At 44.7% G+C, this 27,709-nt stretch overlaps 1 protein-coding gene across 3 annotated transcripts in view; it reads left to right on the top strand.

Moving 5' to 3' along the window:
* The window catches only part of ABHD5 (abhydrolase domain containing 5, lysophosphatidic acid acyltransferase), a 96,826-nt gene that overhangs the window by 30,887 nt on the left and 38,230 nt on the right, over positions 1–27,709 (top strand). Inside the window, exon 1 of one of the 3 annotated variants that reach the window (XM_056520125.1) lies at positions 16,325–16,343. The exons of 1 other annotated variant lie outside the window; for it this stretch is intronic. The gene's annotated coding sequence lies outside the window, so the exon portion shown is untranslated. Of the gene's footprint in view, positions 1–16,324; positions 16,344–24,295; positions 24,452–27,709 lie in introns of those variants that run through there. One more of the 3 variants, XM_056520126.1, reaches the window with a different exon arrangement.

Raw genomic sequence — 27,709 nt, 5'->3', positions numbered from 1 at the left:
CTGTCACATTCTTCCCCCCCCCCCCCGCCTGTCCACATTATTTCCCCTCCGCCTGTCGCATTCTCCCCCCCCCCCCTGTCACATTTTATACTGCAGCAACACACTAGCCTTCCTGGGCGGTTTTCAAATCTCCCACTGGGTCCGGGAAACCTAGTGTGTGTGTGTGTGTGTGTGTGTGTGTGTGCTGCCAAAAAGACTTTGGTTGATGGGGAAATCACTGGCTTGACACGTCACATCGTCCCCCTCCCCCAAAATATAAATAAAGGAATACATACCTGCTCCTCCGGCAACCCGCTCCGGCCTCCGCTTTGATCCCCTTCCTGGTTGCTCGTGTTGATGAGTCATTCTGCATTCAGCTAATCACCATTTGCAGTGAAGTCCCGCCTCGGCCGCGATAGGCTGAGCGGCAGTGTGACGTTTTCGGCCCAGGCACTGGTCGTCTTCCTGGTATCAGGATCAAAAACATCACTCTGCCGCTCAGCCTATCACCGGCCGAGGCAGGACTTCGCTGCGGCCGGTAATTGGCTGAATGCAGTATGACTCGCCAGCAACCAGGAAGAGGATCGCAGCGGAGGCTGGAATGGGTTACCGGAGGCATCGGGAGAGCGGCTGCAGTTAGGTATCCCTTTAAGGGAACCCCCGTGTCACAGCACTGCCCCTGTAGGGAAAGGAAAAACACTGGCGTGTGTCTGGGGTGGTGCCCTTTTAAACCTCTCCTGTTTCCTGTCCCCATAGTGATGGGAGGAGCAACCCTTCATATTGGTGCCGTCATGAAGGGGGATTGCAGGTGGAAATTATTAGCGGCAGAACAATTAAAAGGGAAACTCCAGTCATCAGTTAAATTTGATCTCTCCAACACTAGGCTTCTAGATAAACCCCTTGTTCTTTTCAGGTATTCCTATATTACTCCTTACTCTTTTTTTCTTATTTTTTCTTTTTCTTCATATTTTTTCCATAATTTGCATGTTGATCACATCTACAGGAACACACCAGGTCTTCTGTTGTTCAAAAAATTTAGTCCACCAAAAATATCGTGTTCTAAATCCAATACACTAGGTCAGCGGTATTCAACTGGCGGACCGCGGTCCAGATCCGGACCACGGCCGCCAGTCATCTGGCTCTCCGGCCAGAGATGGAAGCCGCTGTCCTGGCATTCATATGTTTGGATGTCTTTAAAGGGGTATTCCAGGGAAAAATTTTTTTTTATATATCAACTCCAGAAAGTTAAACAGATTTGTAAATTACTTCCATAAAAAAAATCTTAATCCTTCTAATAATTATCAGCTGCTGAATTTGAGTTGTTCTGTTCTGTCTGACAACAGTGCTCTCTGCTGACATCTGTCTGTCTCGGGAAATGCACAGAGCAGAATAGATTTGCTATGGGGATTTGCATCTACTCTGGACAGTTCCCGAGACAGGTGTAATCAGAGAGCACTTAGACAGAAAAGAACAACTCAACTTCAGCAGCTTATAAGTACTGAAAGGATTAAGATTTTTTTTTAAATAGAAGTAATTTACAAATCTGTTTTACTTTCTGGAGCCAGTTGAAATATAAAAAAAATTGATACAAATGAATAGCTGAGCGCTGCCGGAGCGAGGGGACACTCTGCTCCCTGCCCAGCCAGCGCTTCTCCTATGATGCAGGCGGTACGATTAGCGCTGCCTGCATCATCTGCTCTGGCCAGGCCTGACAAGAAGAGGCCAGAGCAGTAAAGTAGTGCTGAGACCTAGGACAGAGGAGCAGCAGAGGACCGGGCTGCCTAAAAGTGAAAGTAAGAATGATGCAGGAGGGGATAAAGGGGCTTGGGGGGCATAAAAGTGAAAATAAAAATGATGCAAGGGTCTTGGGGGGTGTTAGGGCAGAAGGGGCTAAAGGTGTCTAGGGTAAGAATGATGCAGGGATCTTGGGAAGGGGTGTTAGGACAGAATTAGGGGATAAAGGGGTCTGGGGGGAAGAAAAGTGCAAAGAAGTATGATGCAGGGGTCTTGAGGGGTGGGGGTATAAGTTTAAAGAAGAATGATGCAAGTTTAAAGAAGAATGATGGTGGGTGGGGAGAGTTCGTGCAGAAGGGGTTAGAGGGGTCTGGGGGGGGGGACAGAAAAATGTAAAGAATGATGATGCAGGGGTCTTGAGGGGCAGAGGAGTCTGGATGAGGACTTAGGGGTCGGGGGGGGGGGATCTGAAGGAGGGCGGGGGGAAAGATGGGTCTGGAAGAGGACCTAGGGGTCTGGGGGGACTTAAGGCCCATCCACATTGAGGATATTCCTCCGGCGGAGTCCAAATGTTTTCACGGGTTTTCTGCTGCTCTGTGCATACTGTGTAATCGCCACAGTGGAATTCCCCCAGCAGAATGGACTTAAACCCCAAGAACGAACATGTTCATTCTTTAGATGGACGTTCATTCTGCTGGTGGAATTCCGTCGGAATGCTTTGTCATCTATGGAGATGGCGCACATCCGTGCAGTCCTGCTGCCAATGGCTTCGGTAGTGCCTGCAGCAAGCAGACATTCTACTGACTAAATGTCCACAGTGTGGAGAAGCCCTTAGGGGTCTGCAGGAGGAGGGTAAAATGGGTTTGGGGGGAGTACAGCGGTGGGATTCTGACAAACAGAGGAAACAGTGTCTGGCAGTATGATTTTTAGGGGTCATGATGTCTGGCAGGGTTATAATGATTATTGTTGTCATACAAAGGATGAGGATCTGCTAACAAAGTAACCAATGATGTCCGGGGTTCAGACTCTGCAGAGAAGATGGAGCTGAAAGAAAAGGACCAGAGGAACAAGAAAAGTAAAGACAACAGAGAATACGTCTACTGTGAGTCATTATACAGTTGTTTATTCTCCTGACTGTCCCATCAGAGCTGGAGTCACTTGTAATTTCTTCAGTGATGACGGGTGACGGTGTGCCCCAATATGTGGCTCTCCAGCTGTTAAAAAAAACTTCAACTCCCATAAGGCCTGAGGCTTTGCAGGCATGATGGGAGTTGTAGCTTTGCAACAGCTGGAGAGCCACTTAAACTGAGGTGATTTTAATGTATTCAGCCTATTTTATTGTAATGGGTGTGTTCTCAGACCTCCACCGTAAAAAAAAAAAAAAAAAAAAATGGGCTGCATAGCCTGAGACACAGAGGTATAAATCGCTTCAGGGCACAGTGGCAATATAATATTTGGGGGCCCAGCTTTATACTACTCAGGGGCACCGTGTGAGTGAGCATTATACTCAAGGGTATGGTGTGGCAGTATTATAATCAGGGGCACAATATGTGGCAGTATTATACTCATGGACAGGTGTGTGGCAGTATTAGATTAGGGGCAGGTGTGTGGCAGTATTATATCAGGGGCATAGTGTTTGACAGCATTCTATTTAGGTATACAGCATGTGGCAGTATTATATTCAGGGGCATAGTGTGCGACAGTATACCAGGGGCACACTGTGTGGCAGTTATATATTCAGGGGCACAGTGTGTGGCAGTTATATATTCAGGGGCATAGTGTGTGGCAGTATTATACCAGGGGCACAGTGTGTGGCAGTTGAACAACAATTATGACTTATTAGGTACTAATAATGTTGTACAACAGGCAGTGCCTATTTCTGGCATGGCACTGTGTGAACCAGGTCTTAGAATTTAGCTCGGACCTTCACCGGATGGCAGACCTGGAAAAGTGGACCCCTATTAAAAGTAGGTAAGTACCCCTGCACTAGGTTATTGTGCGGGTACGCAGGAGTAAGATGAGGTATTACCTGCTTAAATTCGTCCCGCTGTTTTTAACATATGACCCCCGTTTCTCGAATGCAAATTCTGTTTAGAGCGCAAAGGAGGCGGGAGCTTGCCTCCCTCCTGTATGCCGTGCAATGCCCGCCTATCTTATGCATATTCATTATGCTTCAATCTCACTTTACTAGGACTTAAGAGTAAAGAATAATGAATTGACTGTGCGGACTTTGCCATGTGATCAGCATAAGGCTGGGTCCACACTACGTTTTGTCCCATACGGGAGCGCATACGGCAGGAGGGAGCTAAAACCTCGCGCTCCCGTATGTGACCGTATGCGCTCCCGTATGCCATTCACTTCAATGAGCCGACCGGAGTGAAACGTTCGGTCCGGTCGACTCATTTTTGCGCCGTATGCGCTTTTACAACCGGACCTAAAACCGTGGTTGACCACGGTTTTAGGTCCGGTTGTAAAAGCGCATACGGCGCAAAAATGAGCCGACCGGACCGAACGTTTCACTCCGGTCGGCTCATTGAAATGAATGACATACGGGAGCGCATACGGTTACATACGGGAGCGCGAGCTTTTAGCTCCCTCCTGCCGTATGCGCTCCCGTATGGGACAAAACGTAGTGTGGACCCAGCCTTACCTGGCTCAATCGCAGGTATTTTACTTGTTGTAAATGGTCTGTGGTAATGCCAACCACATTGCAGAACCGACATATGCAGTTAGGTTCTACATATGTAAACAAAAATAGTATCAAAAATGTTAATGTGGAAACATAGTGTTACTGTTACTGATAGTGTTACTGAAACATAGTGTTACTGTAAACCAAGTGACATCAATAATCGATGATAATCAAAATTATCAACTAACTGAAGGCAGGATTTCAAATCAAACCTAACAGATTACTTGAATTTGTGTGAATTTCATCATGGCAACTCTTAATATGCATCAGTAGAGTGTATGACCCCATATGTCTCATCAGAAGCATGACCATATGGTGTCATGAGTGCATATAGACAACAGATAGTGTCCTTCACCCAAACCTAGTTCAGGGAATCACTGCACTCCTGAATAGTCTGGAACACTTTGCAGCATTCAATGTGCTGAAACATAACGTTTGAGGTTCTCAATTGGATTTTGATCAGAGAAAATGATGGCTAGTCAATGGCCTACTTTCCTTTTGTCATCCAGGAATTGTCTACACATCTTTGTTTTTATTCCAGTGCCTGACAGTCTAGATAAGGTTGGCTGTCCAGTTTAGTTTTGTGCAACCCTCCAGTGATATGCTTCCAACCATCAGTGACCCAACACCCAAAATTGTCATACTGGATGATGCAGCACAATCTTACCTTGGCGTTCCAGACTTTTAAGTCTGTCACATGTTCAGTGGAAGCCTGCTGTCATCTGTGACGGAAATGGGGTGCCAATGGTAGACCTGCCAATTCTAGTGATGAAGGCCATTTAAGTGGCACTGTGCTGGGCTAAGAGCATAGATCCCACCAGAAGATGTTGGGCTCCTATGCCTCCATAATAGTCAGATTGACAGTTTGGTCAGAAACATGAGTGCCTGTATGCTGCTGGAGGTCATTTCATCGCAGTTTTCCCACTCTTGTCCCTCCTCACTCAAAGTAGCAGATACTGGTTTGGCTGTTGGGTTGATGCCTTTCTACGCCTCTAGCCAATTCGCCATATGTGATGGTTGTGTCCTGGTAATTATTCCAACTTCTCAAGACTATGCTGAAAGATAAAGCAAATCTTCTTTCAATTACATGTATAGATGTGCCCTTGTGGAGCATCTAGACTACCGATACTACCTGAATGGGCTGCATGTACTTAATCATGTTAATATTTATCTCCCTAAAGTATATTTGACTGATGCCATACGTGTTCCCTTAAAATGATATTCCCAGCATCAAAAGTTATCGGGGATATGAAGCAGTCAGACCCCCACTGATTGGCTTGTTACAAATTCTATTCCTCTATTACAAATGTTATCGAACTTTCCATGAAAAAAGTATTTAAATGAAATTTTAATGGCATTCCATGAAATGAATGTTGTTTTTTTGTGTGTGTAATATTGGCATACACTATGTCGATGACTTGGGTTCGACAGATATAGATTTTTGTAGGGCTGATATCGATAATCTTTGAACGTTAAGGCTGATAGCCGATAACCTATACCGATATTCCGGTATAAGTTATCGGCTATTTCTCAAACCGCCCCGCAGAAGCCGCTGCAGATCAATGATTTAAAGCGGGCGCTTTAAATCAATTAACTGCATCGGCTTTTGCGGGGCCAGAGACCGCCGCCGCCACCCGCTTCTCTCCCCCTGCCTGTCCTGAGTCCAACCACCACCGCTGCCCCATTGCCTCCCACATCCCCGGTTTTATAATTGCCTGTTCCCGGGGTCCGCGCTTCTTCTGGCTCCGGCGGCGTCCTGAGCTGTCACTGGGCGCACTGACGGTGATGCCGCAGGACACTGCAGGAGCCAGAAGTAGCATGGACCCCGGGACCAGGTCATTATAATACCGGGGATGGCGGAGGCAATGGGGCAGCGGCGGTCTCTGGCCGGGGGGGGGGGGGGTGATGCGTGGGCGGGGTATTATCGGCAAGGTAATTACCGATACTGATAAAGTCCAAAATCGTGAATATCGTCCAGACCGATCATCGGTCGATCCCTAGGCCATAAGGATGTCATAGGTAGAGGCATAAAGGGCCCCTATTTGTTCATATAGAAAGACATTGCCTTATTTTTTTCTGTACGTTCAGAACTTTGACACAATAACCTTCTTTCCACTTACACAATAACAAGTGGGTGGTCTGAGTGGTTGTTAAACAGGCAATCTGCCTTTGTCTGATCATGGAAAGTACAGAATCCTTGACCTGTTGTCCAATGATATTCCAGCATTAGTTTATCAAGTAAGAATAAACATTTATGAAGGTGCTTGTACATTGCAGTAAGTCACACCACACGCTACACGCAAACACCAGATAACAAAACATGCAGTTCATTTAATGTGGGCAAAGGTCTGATTAGATTTTCATTGGTTACACAGTACAATTGCTGGAAAAACTAAATGAACCCTTTGAAATGACATTTTTGCATCCCTATATACTCGAGTATAAGCCGGCCCGAATATAAGCCAAGGCCCCTAATTTCACCCCAAAATCCCAGGAAAAGTTATTGACTTGAGTATAAGCCTAGGGTGGGAAATACATCGCCCCCCCCCTGTCATCATCCAGACCCTCATCATCATCACCCTGTCATCATCCCCCCTTCATCATCACCGCCTGTCATCATCCCCCATTCATCATCACCGCCTGTCATCATCCCACACCCCCATTCATCATCCCCTTATAATCCCACACCCCCCCTTGTCATCATCCCCACCCCCCTTCATCATCCCCTTGTCATCATCCTCTTGTGAACTATCCGCCCTCAGTGGTCTTCAACCTGCGGACCTCCAGAGGTTTCAAAACTACAACACCCAGCAAGCCCGGGCAGCCATCGGCTGTCCGCGCCTGCTGGGAGTTGTAGTTTTGAAACCTCTGGAGGTCCGCAGGTTGAAGACCACTGAGGGCGGAGAGTTCACTCGAGTATAAGCCGAGGGGGGGTGTTTTCAGCACGAAAAATCGTGCTGAAAAACTCTGCTTATACTCGAGTATATACGGTATATGATTTGATTATTTGGTATACCAATGATCAAAACCGGTAACGCACAATAATGTTTTTAACACTTTAAGGACTCGGCCCATTTTCTCCTTAAGCCGACTCAGCACTTTTATGCAAATCTGACCACTGTCACTTTATGCATTAATAACTCTGGGATGCTGTCAGCTGTTCGGTGCACATGTTTGGTAAGTGCTGGCTTTGTTTTTCAGGGTACGATGTGCAGTGCTTTCGGGTGCAGTGCTTTAAGCAGTGGCGGCACTAACTGTGTCACACAAGCATTCCAGTCACTCGTGGTACTGATGACAGTGTGTCTGTTCTTAGCGTGGGTCAGTGCTTTGTGCTTGTTGGCTTACTTCTAGAGCGGTATGGAAGGAACGAATGTCGCTTGAGCAGGTGCTTAGGTTATTAGGGGATGGATCTGAGATTTTGCTGCTTGTCACTTGTATATATAAGCTGCGGCTTATTGACATAGCTAGGGGGAGCATGTGGGATACCTGGAGGTGTTTAGGGCCAGCAGGATGGTTGAAGGGTACGGTGTTTTATATCGTGAGTTACCTTAGTAACGCCCGCGTTGGGTAACTTTGCGGAATACTGCGCAATTCAATATGGCCGCCAAATATGGTGTGCAATTGTGGTGTAAGTGATCAGGTGTTGATGGCTGGGGGTTTCCTTGGATAGCTTGGTGGTAATGTGAATTTTGCTTATGTGTAGTGGCGAATTTTGATTGCAACATGGGTTCAACATGAGTTCTTCAGTAGCCTGATGCACTTTCAAGGTGGAGATATACTCAGTTTTTACAGACTCGTCTTCATAGCAACTTCGTATGGGGTTATGCACTTTCATAGTCACTGGGTAGTTTCCTTACCATGTTACCAGACTCGCCTTCAGGTTGAAAGTAAACTCACGGTTCTTCCTGACACGTCTTCAGAGCAACTGTCGTTTGTTTTCTTGACACGTCTTCACGAAAAGGTACAACCTCGTCTGTTGCATCACACGCTCTCATAGGTTATTACTCTAGCTGTCTCGCATCTTGTCAATGGTCGGTTATTTCTTTCCACGTTCCAATTACGGTTGTTTCTCATGTGCACCGTCCCTTATTCGATCAAAATGTTTTATTTACTTGTGCTTGTGTGTATCAGCTTGTTTCAGGTGCTGCTACCTGTTCCCCAGTGAAGTTTGTTATATTGTTGTCTAGGTGGGTCTCATTTGATTTGATTTGGCTGTTTTAAATGGACATACTGGATTAGGCATAATTTTTCTTTGTTTTTCCACCGGTACCCAATTGGCCCAGACAGGTTTCCTGATCAAGTATGCCTCATGCCTCAGACATCGTGGATTCATTGTCCATCTTAGATACCTCTTCTGAGAATCTGAGAGGGGTGGTGCTCCTTCGTATCAGTGCTGGACGGTCCTGAAATTGATGGAGGAACTCAGGAAGCATGGTGTCCTTTTTCCTGCTTCTGCCAGGAAAGCAGAGTTATATAAGCTGCTCATGGCCGAGCCTGTGCCTGGACCAGTCAAGAGCAATATCCGGTTGCTGCTTCTTTGGTACAGTTGCATCAGATGATGGCAACCATGATAACTTCCTTGACGAATGTTAAGGCTCGGTTAGACCCTGGAGAAGGCTGTTTCTCATACGCAATCTTCAGGTGTACTGGTGCCGGTGTCTGCAGCCAATCAAAGTTGTGCCTGGAAATTTTGGAGGACAAAGATTAGGGATCGACCGATATCGATTTTTTTTTTTAGGACCGATACCGATAATCTGTGACCTTTCAGGCCGATAGCTGATAACTTATACCGATATTCCGGTATAAGTTATCAGCTATTAAACCCCCCCCCCCCCCCACCCGGCCCCGCAGAAGCAGCTGCAGATCAATGATTTAAAGCGGGCGCTTTAAATCAATGAACTGCAGCGGCATTTGCGGGGCCAGAGACCGCCGTCCGCTTCTCTTCCCCTGCCTGTCCTGGGGTCCTCCCTAGTCCAACCACCACCGCTGCTGCCCTATTGCCTCCCCCATTCCCGGTTTTATAATTGCCTGTTCCCAGGGTCCACGCTACTTCTGGCGGTGTCCTCAGCTCTCACTGTGTGCTCTGACTGTGACGTTGCGCTGAGGACGTCACTCGTCATTGCGCTGCGCAGGACGTCGCAGGAGCCGGAAGTAGCGCGGACCCTGGGAACAGGTAATTATAAAACCAGGGATGGGGGCAGCGGCGGTGGTCTCTGGCCGGGGGGGGGGGGGGCGGGGCATTATCAGCAAGGTAATTGCTGATACCGATGTCCAAAATCATGAATATCGGCGATAATATCGGCCAAACCGATAATCTGTTGATCCCTAGTAAAGATGTCAATCTGGTGCCCTTGCTAATTTCCACACATGACATTGCTGATGCTAAAACTATTGGTGAATTGTCAGTTGTTTTTAAAAGTAAGGATGCCAGACTGAATTGGAAATTGTCCCTTTCTGAGTTTATTGTTGCATTCCGTATGTTTAGGGACGTGATTTGTTCTGTTAAGCCACACAGAAGGGAAGAGCTTGATACTTATTTGTTCAATATGGCAGACCTGTGTAACAAATATGGTGTTACATATCTCTAAGATTATCACAAATCATTCTCAGCCAAAGTAGCGGCAGCTTTGGCTCAGCACAATTACTCGTATGATTGGTTTAAGCTTGACACAGAATTGTTCTGTAGACACTTAGCGGGTCTGAAAGCTCCCCTGTGTGTCCTGTGCCAATCTATCTCAGATTCCACAGCATAGTGTGGCTTGGCACAAGAGGAATCATCAGTAGGCAAGGCCATGGTTCCTCATGTCAGGCATAAAGCTGCAGAGATGGTTGACAAGCTCTGGAGACCTTTTAGATACTTAGGGAAGAACCAGATATGTAACACTTATAATCTTACCACATGCAATTATAATCAATGTAGGCTGCTGCACATTTGCTGTAACTGTTATCGTGCTCATCCCCCTTTAGCTTGTACAACAAAAAGTGGTTTATCATACCTAGGAGTAATTCAGGTGGATGTTTTACAAGGTTTCTTGGTGTCAGTATCCTGACAACGAATGGGTACATTGGTTGATGGACGGGTTCAGGTGTGGATTCCATACTGGTCTAGTGGCATTGCCACAGAGCACTTTCGAATGTAGGAATCTACTTTCAGCGGTCAATGATCTTGTTACTGTGTCGTCGTTGATCAATGTGGAAGGGTTATATGATTGGTCCCTTTCCTGTCCCCCTCTTCCAATTTTGTCGAGTTAGCCCTTTTCTAATTAAATCCCCTCATCAAGCCCCATTGCAGTTGGCTGAGTCACTCAGAATTTTTGATCTTTTAGGGGTGCCTGTCTCACCTTAAAAAAAAAAAAGGAAGGTCCTTCCAGGGTGTTAACCTTCCTTGGGATAGTGCTGAACTCAGAGAAAATGGAGGCCAGATTACTGAATGATAAATTAGCTCGCATTTGGCACATTATTGGTAATTTTTTCCATGTGACAAGTCTCTACAAAAGCAGAGTTACAGAGCCGTCTGGGTATGTTGTCATTTGTCTTGTGGGTGATCCCGCAGGAAAGGTCGTTCATATCCAGATTTCTGGATATTGCTGTTGTCTTCTGCACCACATTAAGACCGCACAGGTCACTTGGGTCAGGCGGCTAAAACCGATCTGGCCATGTGGCAGAAGCTTCTGGATAATTTGAACAGTGTTTCGTTTTTTTTTTTTTTGTGCCAGTTGTCTCCCCGAAATCTCCCCGTATATTCACTGATGCCTCTTCTAGTTTTGGTTTCGCTGCCATAGTTGGCCCAGTCAGGTTTGCAGCATCCCTGGGTTTGCTGATAGCTCCGCAACGTTTGAAATTGTGCCTATTGTGGCAGCCAAGGTAATGCCTGGGGCAGACAAGGTCGGCAACCTCCTAGTTCCTCTCTTCCAGTTGCTAACAATGGAATAGGACATTACAAGCTACTTGCACGCCAGCTCATGATGAACTCTTTATCACCTAACACAGCTCGATCTTACAAGCTGGCGTGGAACACGTATAATAATTTTCTAGCAGCTCATTCTAACCCCTCAGTTGATTATATTTCAAACCTACTCTGTTTTGTTAGTTTTTGCCACCACATGTTAAATTTATCCTACAATACCATTAAGTTGTATATGTCAGGGATACCGCATTTCTTATCCGTGGAACACCCGAGCCAACCGTTACTGTTCTCATTCCAGGCAGTTATGTCTGTGTTGCAAGGTGTTCGTAATACCTCAGCTCAATGTGTTAGGTTGCCGATTTCGGGTGACACATTCAGGAAGTTGTCTGATTTGCTCGATTTGGCACATTTTAGGTATTTACATAGTAACCTCCTCATGAGGAATGGATATGGGGTAAAAAGGACATTTTGAACGCACGGTAGTTTCCTAAATTATTTCCAAGAATGCATGAAGGGTACTTTGGGAAAAAGGCAATTTTCAACCTATGCTCTGTTTTATCATTCTTGACCCCGAATTGTTATCTGGAAATACGACAGGGCTCATGAGTGAGAACTCTTCTCATTTGAGGCCTATGTTTCTTACGAACCTAAGTTACAGTTACATACATTCAGAGGAAAAGGAATCATCATTCTGGGAATGTGATGTGTGTTGCTGTCGCTATGCTGTTACCTCAAATGCGCACACCGCTCAGGTAAGGAGAGAGCACTGCACATTTGAGGCAACATGCAAACCCCCAATGCTATTGACTCTGTGACCCATGACCCCATTTTGGGGGAGGGGGGTTGGGAATAAAAATTTGGAAGACAATGTATTCTGGACTGGTACATTGGAGTAGAATTCTGGGAAACTAAAATAAGGTACAAGGAATATAAATGTAGTAATCCATGGAAGTGTAATACTCCCTGAAGCAATCCTTAACGCAGAGGCCTGGATGATCGTGGCATGTGTCCTTCCGTATCACCCTCCTGTGACACACTCTGTATTTTTTCTGGGATCATCCCTGGAAAGTGTTGGCCTGGGATGCTCACGGGCGCCTACAGTTTGGCTCGCTCTTTGCCGATCACCAAAGATTAGGGCCTTTAGAACTTCCTCTTGGAACTGAAGGCATGTATTGCCAGTGTACTGGGACAGTACAAAAGAGTTGTACATGGCAACCTGTACCATGTAGACCACAACTTTTTGGTACCATGACCATGTTTTCAGCCTGTCGTTATATGGCTTGAGGACTTGAACAGAGAGATCAACTCTCCCCATATACCGATTGTAGTCTAGAATACAATCAGGCTTGAGGACCGTTGTTGTGGTTCCTCACACAGTGATAGGGGTGCAGTCTTTACCAAGAATTGTGGTCAGCATAAGAACATCCCTCTTATCCTTAGATCGGACCAGCAACAGGTTTTCATGGATAAGGGCACGGGACTTGCCCCTAAGGATAGGTGTCCGGAGGGGATAGGTCAGGAAGCCGCTTTGATTCTTCCACACTGTCCCGCAAGCCACCGTGGATCTGGCAGCGAGGGATGTGATCAGAGCAATACTAGTATAAAAGTTATCCGCATAAAGGTGGTAACTCTTATCCAGCAATGGGTGCAAAAGGTTTCAAACGAGTTTCTCGCTAACACCCAGAGTTGGGGGGACATTCTGAAGGTTCAAAACGGGAATCTCTACCCTTGTACACTCTAAACTGGCAAGTGTACCCTAAAGGTTTATACATCTTTACACCACACCTCGCCCACTCAGGGGGAATATATTGGCGGATGCTGAGTCTCCCCTTAAATCTGATGAGAGGCTCTTCAATAGAGATCTCTGTCACGATCTCGCCCTATCGGTCCAGCTAAGACGCTAGAAAGAGTGTGATGGTGCAAGGGTTAAGGCCACCAGACCTCTGGATATCCACTACTAGTCCCAGCAAGTCACCAAATTAACCCTTAGATAAACGTGTTTCCACCAGAGCTGCCTTCAGAAAGGTGGGGGGATGATGAGGGGGGAATGATGGGGGACATGATGAGACAGGGTGGGGGGGATGATGAGGGGGGAATGATGGGGGACATGATGAGACAGGGTGGGGGGATGATGGGGGGGGGGATGATGGGGGACATGAGACAGGGTGGGGGGATGATGAGGGGGAATGATGGGGACATGATGAGACAGGGTGGGGGGATGATGGGGGACATGATGAGACAGGGTGGGGGAATGATGGGGGACATGATGAGACAGGGTGGGGGGATGATGAGGGGGGAATGATGGGGGACATGATGAGACAGGGTGGGGGGATGATGAGGGGGAATGATGGGGGACATGAGACAGGGTGGGGGGATGATGGGGGGACATGATGAGACAGGGTGGGGGGATGATGAGGGAGAATGATGGGGACATGATGAGACAGGGTGGGGGGATGATGAGGGGGGAATGATGGGGACATGATGAGACGGGGAAATGAGGAGGGGGAGGCACTAAATGCTTAATGTCTGTATGGCTAGTGGTGGTCTATGACGGGGAAATGATGAGACATGGGGGTGGCGATGAGAGGGGTAAATGTGGCACAGGGACTGATAAAAGGGAAAGAATGATGTGGCACTGGAGGGGACGGGACCAAACTGAGGTGCAGAAGAAAACGAAGTTGGGGGGGATGATGTGGCATTTAGTCCAAGTCATTTATTTTACATTTTATTTTTTCTTACTAAAATTTCCCTGTTAAAATTGGTGTGTTATACGCCAGTGCGTGTTATACGCCGATAAATACGGTATCATGTGTGGAAATGTCTGATCTATTTAAATTTATTATGTTAATGATTCCATATGGTGAACTGTGTAAATGTCCAAAAATACAGATTTTCAATCACATCATAGATTTAAAAAAAAATTAAATAAAAAAAATGAATGAAAGACATTCAATAAGAACCATCAAAATAAAAATGGTACTGATAAAAACTAAAGCTCAATGCACAAAAATTGGGCCCTCATACAGCCCCGTATATGGGAAAATAAAAGTTATAGGGGTCAGAATATGACAATTTTAAATATACAGACTTTTCTTACTAAAGTAGTACAATAATAGAAAAACTATATAAATTGGGTTTTGTTTTAATCTATTGAGCTACAGAATAAAGAGAACATTTTTTAACCATAAAGTGCACTGCCTAAAAAAAAAAAAAAAAAAAGTAGCAAAATTGCCCTTTTTTTTAATTTGTCCCCACATTCATTACTTTATTTTTTGGATTCACTGTACATTTATGGTAAAATGAAAAGTGTCATTACAAAGTACAATTGGTCATGCAGAAAACAAGCCCTCCTATGGGGTATTATTTCTCCTCTGAAGACACGGAAATTTTAGTTAAAGCTGTCAGAAATGCAATGAACATTCCTGAAAATTAGGAACCTACTTCTATCCAAGACCGTATGTTTGCGGGTCTAAAACCTAAAAAACAACAGGTGTTCACTGTCCATGACAACATTAGGGATCTAATCTTGGAAGAGTGGAAAAAAACTGAGAAAAGGCTGTTTCTTTCCAAAGAGTTTCGTTCTAGATTTCCCTTTAGTGAAGAGGATACGAAACTATGGAATGAAATTCCAAAAGTTGATGTTCAAGTGCCTAAGGTGGTAAAGAAAACATCCTTACCTTTTGAGGACAGCTCTCAGCTAAAAAAGAAAATTTGTGGGATGCTTCCTCTGCTCAGATTAATCCCAACATTGCAGCCACTACTGTAGCAAGATCCCTGTTTATTTTGCTGGAACAACTAGAAAACCATCTCTCTAGTAAAACTGCTAGAGAAGAAATATTAGAATCCGTTCCTATGTTAAAATTAGCTACAGCTTTCTTAGTAGATGCCTCGACTGAATCGGTCAGAATGTCCTCCAGATCGGCTGTTCTATCCAATTCAGTCAGGCGAGCCTTATGGCTAAAAAATTGGCACGGGTACCCACTTCTAAAAGTAAACTTTGCGGTGTTCCTTTCCAGGGTAATTCTGTGTTTAGCCCAGTGTTAGATAACATTCTGGAGCAAGCTGCAGATAGGAAAAAGGTCCTTCCTGAAGAAAAACCTACCAAACAAAAGAATAATTTTTGTTCCTTTCCCAAAAACAGGCAGTATAAAGGAAAAGGGAAAACAGGTAGATGGAGCTACCCAAAGGGAGGCAAGGGTAGAGAATTTTTGCTCAACCCTTCCTCAAACACTTCCGTTAAAAAACAATGACGGTCTTCAGGTGGGGGGAAGGCCGACTCGATTTTGTCGCCAGTGGGCGAACATATCAAAAAAACTGTTTATTCTGAGCTCTCTGGAGTTTGGCTTCAGAATTGAGTTTGCCTTCCCTTCTCCTCAAGGATTTCGCATTACATATCTAGGATCAGAAAATGCAAACATGAGGCTCAGCTCAGGTAGAAAATATCTGTTATCCCTTGGGGCTATTTTTACCAGTTCCTCAGCTAGAACAAGGCCTAGGTCATTATTCCAACTTATTCCTAGTCCCAAAGCCCAACGGTTCCTTCAGAATCATTATAAATTTAAAGGGTTTAAACAAATGTATTACTTACAAAAAATTAAAAATGGAAACTTTAAAATCTGCTATTCCACTAATCAAAAAAAAAACACCTGGAGGGCAATCATAGATTTAAAAGACTCCTGCTTCAACATTCCGATCTACGAGCCTCATCAGAAATATCTCCGGTTTGCAATTCGGTTAAACAAGGAAGTTTACCATTTCCAATTCAAAGCTCTACCCTTTGAAATATCCTTGGCTCCGAGAATATTTACAACGGTCATGGTAGAGGTTATAGCCTTCCTAAGATTAGAAGGGATCACCATCATTCCCTACTTAGATGACCTATTGATTACTGCAAATTCTCATCACCTACTGTCTCTTCAGGTCCAGCGGACAGTATCATGCTTGCAAGACCTTGGCTGGATAATACATTTCCAGAAATCGGATCTCTCTCCCTCCAGAACCAAGAGATTCCTAGGCATGACCCTGGATTCAGAGGTACAAAAAAACCTTTCTTCCAAGGTAAAAAATATCCTCTATTCAGGAAAAGTTAAAGGTGATGAGAAGCAAATCTGTCACTCTAAGGGAAGCCATGTCACTTCTGGGGTCTATGACTTCATGTATACTTGCAGTACCCTGGTGCCAGAGTTATTCCAGGGTTCTTCAGTCCCAAATCCTGAAGTCCTGGGATCGCTCTCAGTTATTACTAGAGAAAAAGATAATTTCCCTTGCTGTAAAGAAATCACTAAAGGGGTGGCTAAAGAAAGAAAATCTTCAAGTTGGGATGCCATGGATTCTTCTTCTATCCATTTCCATAACCACAGATGCCAGTCTTTGGGGCTGGGGAGCGATAGTGGAAGATCTTCATCTACAGGGTGCATGGTCCCAAGAAACCCGAACCTATTCCTCAAAATATCGAGAACTAAAAGCGATATTCAAAGCTTTAAGAGCTTCAAAGGATCTTGTAAGGGGCCTTCATGTAAAGATCTACTCAGACAACACTACAGCACACATCAATCATCAGGGGGGAACAAGGCATACACCCCTAAAAATGCAAGCAGAAAGGATTTTTCTTTGGGCAGAACAAAATGTCTCATCCCTTTCTGCAGTACACCTAAAGGGAGTGGACCATCCTTCAGCCGATTTTCTGAGCCGCCATATCCAGGATCCAGGAGAGTGGTCCCTTAATACTCATGTTTTTCTCTCACTGACTCAATCTTGGGGTCTTCCAATAGATAGACCTTTTTGCGTCCAGAAAAAATTGGAAAGTACAATGTTTCTTCTCTTTCAACCCCAGAGAGAATCCAGAAGCGGTGGATGCTCTACAACAGACATGGTCCTTCAACCTAGCTTATGCGTTTCCACCAATTCCTCTGATCATGAGAAGGTGAGGTTAGGAAGAGGAAAATTCATCTTCATAGCTCTGTTGTGGCCAAAAAGAAGCTGGTTCAGTCTTCTGAAAGATCTTTCCATAGCGGAACCCATTCTTCTTCTTCTTCAGAGGGACGGTCTGTTGTCCCAGGGCCCTCTATATCACAAAAACCTAGAAAATCTCCAACTGGCAGCCTGGCTATCGAGAGGTTTGTGTTTGAACAAAAGGGTCTCTCTGGAAAGGTGATCGACACTCTTCTAAAAAGTAAAAAGGATTCTACCTGCTCGATCTACCTTAAACAATGGAACAAGTTTCTGTCTTGGTGTGGCTCCTCTCCGCCGGATCTACTTAGTCCTGATATTCCTAGAATACTAGATTTCCTGCAGGATGGCTTCGATCTAGGGTTATCTTTGAGTACGTTAAAGGTCCAGGCAGCTTCCCTTGGCTGTTTCTTTGACGTTCGCATTGCTGGACACTAATGGGTAAAAAGATTTTTTCAGCAATTTCCAAACCGAAAATTTCTAACCTATCTTCCCCATGGGACTTAAATATTGTTTTATCATCTCTAGCTAAAGATCCATTCGAGCCTTTGTCTGATTCATCCATCAGGTTCCTTACCTGGAAAACCGTTTTTCTTGCGGCAATAACATCTGCCCGAAGAGTAAGTGAAATCCAAGCTCTGTCTATAGACTATCCTTACCCAGGGATGTGGAATTCCTATTGCCCGACGCCCAGGACATGAAGTTTCGGGCGCCGGGCAGATACATTTTTCCGGCCCTTATCCCGGCTTCAGGCAAGCAGGGCCGGACCTGACAAGCGCTGCGGCTTATTAAAATATAACATTATGTATCCCGTACGGTAAATGTAAGAAAAATACCAAACCACAGAATTGCAATTTTTATAATATCCCAGAAAAGAAAGTTAAAAATAGATTAAAAAGTCAGATCAATACCAAAATGATACCGATACAAAAAACTGATTATGGCGCAAAAAATTAGCCCTCATATACAGCCTGGTATGCGGGGGGGCTAAAAGTTCAGAATTTTTTTTTAATTAGTAAAACATGACGTAAACTATAAAAATCTGGTACTACTCTAATCAGGCGGCCTAAAGTGTGAAACTAACATGTTATCTGACCACAAGGTAAATGGCGTAGAAAAAAAAAACAACCAAATCTGCAAAATGATCTTTTACTATTTCAATTTCACTTCACCTAATATATATATATTTTGGTTCAGAGAATATGTTATTGAAAAATTGAAAAGGTATCATTATAGAAGGCATTTATGGCTATTATAGGGCGAGGAGGAAAAAATTAGAGCGTAAAAGCGAAAATTGGCCCGGACAAGTGGAACGTCATGAGGGTCAAGTACATTTTGCTCCATTTTAGTCCCGTGGACAAGTAGTTTTTTTATAAAATTTCCACACCCCTGATCCTTACCTAACTATACTAAAAGACAAGATTATTTTAAAACAATTCTGCTTTTCTCCCAAAAGTTCTATCCAACTTTCATAGGTCTCAGGACATTATTCTTCCCTCCTTTTGTGCCAGCCCCAACAATAGTTAAGAGGAAGAATTCCATAAACTGGATGTTAGGAGAGTGGTCCTATACTATTTAGAGATCACTAAATCTTGGAGGAAAGATTCCAACCTCTTTGTACAGGATCAAGGGCCAAATAGAGGAAAGAAAATCTAAAAACTCCATCTCAAGATGGCTTAACCCCTTAAGGACGCAGCCCTTTTTCACCTTAAGGACTGAGCCCTTTTTCGCAATTCTGACCACCGTCGCTTTACGAATTAATAACTCGAAAATGATTTTGCCGAATATTCTGATTCTGAGATTGTTTTTTCGTGACATGTTCTACTTTATTTTGGTGGTAAATTTTCGGCGTGAATATATATTCATGAAAATTTAGCATTTTTCTAACTTTGAAGCTCTCTACTTGTAAGGAAAAGGGATATTCCAAATAAATTTTGGGCAGTCTAGGCATGCTGAGAGTTGTAGTTTGGCAACATTTGGAGGGCTATCGTTTGGACACCACTATAACAGTGGTCTCCAAACTGTGACCCTCCAGATGTTGCTAAATTACAACTCCCAGCATGCCCAGACTGCCTTTGGCGGTCTGGGCATGCTGGGAGTTGCAGTTTGGCCTTCCTAGTGTATGCCACAGTAAAGATCACTTTACTTTCACTTTCATTTCTCTACCTGAGCCAGGATCCAGCAGTCTCCAGCGACGATCGGGGGTCCCCAGGCATCTTCTCCTCCAGGTACCGGCCTCCATCTTCTCCCCACGTTCCCCTTGACATTCAGGGGTGGGCAGATGTCATATGTCAGAATCAGTTCTGACCAATGGCAGGGGATAGGAGGAGATCGCAGCACTGCGACCTCGCTCCTGTCCCTCAGGATGATCAGGGCTGTCACTGACAGCTCCGATCATCCCTATTTTCTGGGTGATCGGGTCACTAGAGACCCAATCAGCCCGGAATAGCAGAAAATTCAGACATGCGATTTTCTGCGATCGCCGACATGGGGGGGGGGGGGGGGTCTCCGGACCCCTCTCGGCGATGTGAAATCATTCAGCAGGCATCCCGGTCCGGTCCCCAACTGGCTAGCGGCGGGGACCGGAATTCCCACGGGCGTATGCATACACCCCACATCCTTAAGGACTCGTATACGCCCGGCATCCTTAAAAGGTTAAGTCTGCAATCACTCAGTCAGTAGGCCTCAAAGCTCATTCCACTATGGCTGTTTCAGTCTCCTAGGCCGAGAGCGCTTCGGCCTCTCTAGAACAGATATGCAGAGCGGGAACATGGTCCTCTCCGCACTACATTACAAGCTGGATGTGACCTCTTCTCAGGACCTTGGTTTCTGCCGAAAGGTGCTGCAGGCTGTGGTCCCTCCCTAAATCTACACTTATCTGGTATGTCTCATGTGGTGCTGTCATGACTGGACGAAGTGAAAAGTAGGAATTATGACTTACCGATAATTCGGTTTTCATGAGTCCATCACGACAGCGCCTATATTTTCCCACCCTTATTTTTATATGTATATATGTGTGTATATATGTATGTATGTGTGTGTGTGTGTGTGTATGTGTGTATATATATATATATATATATATATATATATATATATATATTATCATTTGCTCTTTTAGTAATTTGTAAACACTGAGGGAGTATGGAGGGAGGGGCCCTTTTAACCTCTCTTGTGCTTCCTGTTCCTATGCAGATAGGGGGCAATCTCATGTAGTGATGTCGTGATGGACTCATAAAAACCGAATTATCTGTAAGTCATAATTCCTACTTTCCTTTTCATAGAAATCATAGCTTGTAAAATCATGGCCTTGTCCAAGCTGAAGCACAGGCATAGGCAAAGTCCAGTAAGTGAGGGTGGGCTAGCACTCCTCTGTGCTCTCTCCTGGGCTATCAGACACAGAGCAGTGCTAGCCCACCCTCACTTACTGAACTTTGTCCATGCCTGTGCTTCAGCTTAGACTAAGCCATGATTTCTATAAAAAGGAAATAAAATTTTCTTATGAAGTATATTAGAAAGGTTCATGTTTTGCCAAGCTGTACAACATATTTTTTTTTATCTGACAGTGCCCATTAAAGGACACAGACCATTTTATTTTTCTATCCACAGACCCATATGAGAGCGTGTTTGTTTGCGTGACTAATTGTACTTTGTAATGACACCTTCATTTTACCCTAAAATGTATGGTACAGTCACAAAAACATAATTTTTTGTGGGGAAATTAAAAGAAAACCCGCACGCTGTACACTTTATGGTAATACACACCATTTTCTTTATTTTGTGGATCAATATAGTTAAAATGATACCAATGGTTTACATACTTTACTATTATTGTACTACTTAAAAAAAAACATCAAACTTTAACCCCTTCCCGCTATAGGTTGTAGGAGTATGTTCTGGGAAGGGGTGACCAGCATCAGAGCGGGATTGTGGTTGCAATGGGAAACTTCACCACTTTTCCTCTGCATAGGTTTTGATAATTCTGCCCCCAAAAGTGTACCAAAGTCATTTTAGTCAAAATTCCTTGCAACTTTCTGCAACTTTTCTACACAAAAAAAGCTCTAAACCTGTTGATGATTTCCCCATAAATTTGTTTTGTAAAGGCCAAGTCCTATTCCTCACCTTAACCCCTTGGAGATGCCGAAACACGTTTTAGGGGAGCATTGGTCCACGATGTGCATCCAACAATGAAGGTATGCGTGAATGATCCTGCATTTGTTTATGCAGCCCTGAACAGACTTAAGCTGCTGTTTACCAGATTGGCCCTCAGATCTAGTAGCTGTCTGCCTGTCATAAAATTTGCTCCGAATGTTATTCCAGACTCCTTTTAAAGTAATTAGTGCAGAAATCCAGGTAATTCCAATGGTACACTTAATTTGTATTGCTACTGTATGAATATAGCAATAAATGTGAATTCTAATGAAGTTAATGTTCTCTTTCAGACATCATTTAAAGGGGTACTCCACCCCTGGACATCGTATTCCCTATCCAAAGGATAGGGGATAAGGCTTCTGGGGACCCCCGCGATCTCCCTGCACCTGCCATTTGTTTAGAGCGTTGGGTGCAGCGCCAGAGGCTTGTGATGTCACGGCCACGCCCTCTTAATGCCAGTCTATGGGAGGAGGCATGATGCCCCTCCCATAGACTTGCATTGAGGGGGCGTGGCTGTGACATCATGAGCGGGCGGTGACCGTGATCGCCAGTCATCCTGCAGGGAGCGAAGTTTGCGTCGTGCACCGGATGTCGGGGGTGCCGCAGCTGAGATTGCAGGGTTCCCTAGCCTCGGGACCCCTGCAATCAGACATCTTATCCACTAATCTTTGCATAAGGGATAAGATATCTAGGGGCAGAGTATCCCTTCAAGAGTTTGTCACTTTGTACCTTGCAATAGCGAAAGGGGTTGTCCTGGCACAATGTTCTTTGGGATCTGACATTAGAAATGAAACGGTGATCTAGAGAAAAATATATATACTTTGCTTTAGCTAGTGGCATCTTCCATCAGTGTAAAGACCCTATTACATAGAGCAATTATTGGCTGAACAGGCCGATGCCACACTGTGTAACAGGGCCAGTGATTCCCCCGACACTGTCAGTTGGTTTGCTGAGTAAAAAAAATGATGTAGGTTGCCACACATCAATGTGTAATAGGAAATGTGTGATCAGTGAATGATGGCAGCAGAGGACTGCATGAATGTTCAAAGATGGATGAAATGGAATCCTTACTAATATCTATGGGACACCCTGACAACAGAGCTTGGGACTCTAAAGACCTCCAAGTGCAAGTTAGATTCAAAATGCTGCTATCCATGTATTTCAGCTAATAAGCTCAGGTCCCTACATATCTAAAATTGAGTTGTATATTATATATATATATATAATATAATTATTATTTGTAGTTTGTACATTTATGACTATTAACTAAGACCACAAATATGGAGGGGCATTTACTAATCTTTTACTATGTAGTCTGGTTTTTACCCTGCCTTTTTCTACTTCATTTTTGACTGTGCGACAAATTTACTAAATTATTGCACGACGTTAATAAATTTGGCACACATAGGCAAAAGTGGGAAATTTACTTCATGTAGTAGAAAAAATAGTCTGTTCCTTTTTCCTGCTGTCTGAATAGGTTTGGCTGCTAGGTTTCCTTTTGTTTTTGAGTATTTTTTAAGCTTTTTCACCACATCTAAATAATTCAATAACTAAATTGTAGTCATGGCTCAGAATAGTGGTAAACGGCGTTTAGTGTGTGTGTGTGTGTGTGTGTGTGTGTGTGTGTGTGTTACATTTTTTTAACACAGTTTTTTCTCCCTAAATGTACTTACACTTTTTTTTTTTTTGTTAATTCTTCTACAGATCCGTGTATCCTGTGGACTCCTTCGGATTCGGTGGACTACTTCGACGACCAGCGTTTTTCTTTGCTTGATGTTAATAAAATGGTTAACGAGGGCTTGTGGGGAGTGTTTTTTTTGTAATAATTTTTTTTTAAACCTGTTGTGTTTTTTTTTTTTTTTTACTTTACTTGACAGGCTTAGTAGTGGAAGCTGTCTTACAGACTGAGTCCATTACTATGCCGGGCTTAGCGTTAGCCCCCAATTATTACCCCGGTACCCAACGCCACAGGGGTGCCGGGAAGAGCCGGTACCAACAGGCCCGCAGCATCAAAAATTGCGCTCTTGGGCCTAGGCGGTAACAGTCTGGAGTTATTTAGGCTGGGGAGGGCCAGTAACAATGGTCCTCGCCCACCCTGGTAACGTCAGGCTGTTACTGTTTGGTTGGTATTTGGCTGAGAATAAAAATAGGGGGGACCCTTTTGTGTTTTTTTTTTATTATTTATTAAAAAAAATAAAAAAACGCATAGGGTCCCCCCTATTTTCATTCTTAGCCAAATACCAACCAAACAGTAACAGCCTGAATAACGCCAGCCTGTTACCGCCTAGGCCCAGGAGCGCCATTTTTGAAGCTCCAGGCCTGTTGGTACCGGCTCTTCCTGGCACCCCTGTGGCGTTGGGTACCGGGGTAATAATTGGGTGTTAGCGCTAGCTGTTTTTGTGGCTAACGCTAAGCCCAGCTTAGTAATGGACTCCGTCTATAAGACAGCTTCCACTACTACGCCTGTCTAGTAAAGTAAGGAAAAAACACAACAGGTTTTAAACATTTTTATTACAAAAAACACTCCCCCACAAGCACTCGTTAACCATTTTATTAAAATCAAACAAAGAAAAATGCTGGTCATCGAAGTAGTCCACCGAATCCGAAGGAGTCCACAGGATACACGGATCTGAAATCAGAAGAAAAAAAAAAAGGGTTAGTACATTTATTATCACCTGCTCACACATCTCCCGCCCCGCACGACTACAACTGCCAGCATGCCCTTACAGTAAGGACATGCTGGGAGTTGTAGTTGTGTGGTGCAGGAGATGTGTGGGCAAGTGACAAGCTTGTCCCCTGCCCCCAGCTGCAGGACTACAACTCCCAGTATGCCCTTACAGTAAGGTGGGGCGGAGGCCGGGAACAGTGTTTCCCAACCTGGGAGTTGTAGTTTTGCAACATCTGGAGGCACCCTGGTTGGGAAACACTGTTTTAGGGCTTGGGCAACTTACCGGCTTCCGTAGGATCCAGCGCTGCACGACATTGCCGCAAGACACTGCCGCCCGACGATCTCAGTCACCGATCGTCGCTGGAGCTTCGGAAGGGTAAGTGAACGTCTTCACCTGTCCCCTTCAGCTGTTAAGTTTAGCAACAGCTGGAGGACTACAGTTTACAGACCACAAACCAGTGGTCTGCAAACTGTTGCCCTCCAGCTGTTGCAAAACTACAACACCCAGCATGCCCTGACAGCCAAAGCCTTTGGCTCTCAGGGCAGGAGCCCGGGCTGACATTACAGTGCAGCCGCCCGGGCTGACATTACAGTGCAGCCGCCCCGGGCTCCTCATACGGCCTCTCCGCTACCCTCACTTATGGGGACACTGATATCCCCCCCCCCTTGTCTCCCGCCCGTGCCGCTCAGCTCCCGCTGCTACAAGACTACAACTCCCAGTGTGTCCTCACTGTAAGGGCATGCTGGGACTTGTTGTTTTGCAACAGTTAGCAGACAGATGGGAGTTGTGTGGCGCTGGCAGGTGAGAGGGGTGGGATGTAAATCACTGCAGTGTCCCGGTAGCGAAGTGAGGGTAGCGGGGAGAAAGTATGTCGGAGCCCGAGTGGCAGTAGCTTTTCCTGCTCCATGTTGGAGCTGGAGTAAATTTAGTCAATTTTTACGGCCGTTGTGACAGTTTATTGCGCAACTGCAACTGTCTCAGTTAATAAATACCTGACCACTGCAAGTAAAAAATAAAAACTTGCGTAAATCAAGCGGGAAATTTTTTTTTTACTTTATAGCTCTTGCTAGAGAAAGTCGCACGAAAAATAGGGTAGGCGCAATTGCGACAATTTTGCGCCAAAAATAGTCAGAAAGAAACCACTAAACCCCTTAGTAAATGCCCCTCATGGTGTGTATTCATCCAGTCCACTTCTGTGAAAATAGTTAGGTCTACGTTTACTTTTGTGTTTCATACAGTGATCAGTTTCTCTTGTGATGACCATGTAGTGCGCTGAAGCCACATGCCCTTTTGATTCTATAGTGCTCTCCTCCCTGAAAATAGACTCCAAAAGAAGAATTGCAAATATTTAAAAAAATGGGCATTATTTAAGGAAAGTAAAATAACACCTCACAGAAGGGATATGTTTTGTGTCTGGCTACTTCCTTATGGCAGTGACAGCATTGTGACTGAAATGAATGTATTACAGATAAATGGTATAGTTGTCAAAGTGAGCCAATTTTCTTGTGTGTGTGTGGCCTGTGTAAGTGTATGTTCATATCTAGTATTATGGTCAGTAATTTGTTTCCGGTTTCGTAAGCCAAAACAAGGAAGGAAGCAGACACAAACAAATACTATAATGGAAAGATTTGCACTTTTTCCTGTGTTATTCTAGCTTTGGCTTAAAAATACAATGCAAAACATTGACTAAACTAATCGACAGATTGCTTTCTTACTTATGGGCCTTTTACACAGGCCGATTATCAGTCAAATTAGCATTCGTAAGAACGCTTGATCCCAACAATTGTCACCAATTAGAAAAGTGAACAAAAATCTACTAGTCTCTCGGCTGATCAGATTTGTTGGCCACACATCATGCTGTGTAAATGGGATGTGCGGACGACAATGACAAAATAAAGGGCTGTACAAAAGTTCCAGCAATGCAAGTACCTGCTCGGCCTGTCTAATAGAACCCTTAGCCATGCTCCTGTAATGTAAGGCACTTTTTCACTCTGCTGGGAGAGAACTTCTCTTGAACACCCTGTACACAGTGCTGGGGGGAGCTGAAAATACATTGTCGGAATAATTGACCTCCAGCAAGTTGTAAATGCATCTCTGTATAGGCATTGGCTGTAAATCTTCAGTTGCCGTAAAGCCTGTTCCAGACATAGCTGTAGATTTGTGGTATTCATTCAGCACAACAAATCCACAGCAGTTGACAATACAGTAAAAGTGGACCCTGAAAGCGTTCCGTGTGGATTTTTCAATCCATAGCATGGTATTTCTTTTGTGGAAATTACACACATTTTACTGCGGCCAATCCACAACAGAATCCATAAAATCCTGCATGTAACATGCTGAGTCATCATACATTTGAGGCAGAATAATGGAAAAACCATAAATGGGGATAACCTGTCTTGGTACGAGTAATTCTACCTGTTGCCAACCTTCCAAAGAAGAGATGTTATTATTATTAAATAACATATGGTGGCCTGTTCAGACCTTTTTACAGTTACATGTTTTTCTATTGCTAAGATATGTGGGTTTACAATTTTCAGGGACAATTCAGGGAATCAGTCAGATGGATGTTTACCTCATTTTCATAAAGGGAGTTATCAGGTGATGGGCAGGATTATTCAGTCAGGGGATGTAGGGAGGCAGTGGTGGTGTATTAAGCATATACACCCCTGACTGTATAATCACACCCATCACCCGACACAGTCACTCCCTTTATTAAAATTAAGGGACAATTTCCTGAATTGTCGAATAAAACTATGAAGCCACATATTTATAGAATGGAAGGGCCAAGAAAGTAACCCCTTAACTACTACGAGTGTATATTTACGCTTGAGACTGGCTCCCGGTATGTGAAACGCGCTCAGGAGCTGAGCGCGCTTCGTACCTGCGGGGTCCCGGTTGCTGTCAGCAACCAGGACCATCGGCTAATATCGGGCAACGCCAATTGGGCTGATGTCCAGTATTAACCCTTTAGATGCCGCTATCAAAGTTGATGGTATCTAAACCAGGAGAAAATATATTGCCGGTTAGCTCAGCGGAGCTGTTCGGGACTGCCACGGTGAAATCACTGCATCCCGAACAGCTGAGAGGACAGTGGGGGGTGGGGGTTATTTACCTTCCTTACCATTGTCCGATCGGCGTTTGATTGCTCCAAACCTAAGATACCAGGCTTGAGCAATCGAGCGCAGATAACACTGATCAGTGCTATGCTATGGCATATTATTGTTCAGTGTATGCAATCAAAGCGATCGCGGATGTCCGCCATTACTGGAAGGTCCCTGGCTGCTAACAGCAGCCTGGACCTGCCGAGCATGACGCGAGCACCGCTCCGGTGCTCGTGATCATGGCTGCGCGTAAATGTAAGTCATGGTGCGCTAAGTACCACGTCACCATGACATACATTTACATCCATTGTTGTTAAGGGGTTAAAAAAGGTCAAGAGCACATTTTCGCCCATCTCATACACAGACTTTGGACCAAAGTGCAAACACAGAAAGTGGAGCCTGGAGTGCTGAGGGGGCTGTGTTCAACCCAACAGCATATGGCAGTTAAGTGTGATAGGAGCTGTGATTGGATGAGGCTGGATGCACCCCCCTCAGCACTCCAGGCTGCACTTCCTGTGTATGGGCTTCGGTC

The sequence above is a fragment of the Hyla sarda genome, chromosome 5 (assembly GCF_029499605.1).
Source record: "Hyla sarda isolate aHylSar1 chromosome 5, aHylSar1.hap1, whole genome shotgun sequence".
NCBI lineage: Eukaryota > Metazoa > Chordata > Amphibia > Anura > Hylidae > Hyla > Hyla sarda.
This window is presented reverse-complemented; position numbering and strand designations above follow the sequence as displayed.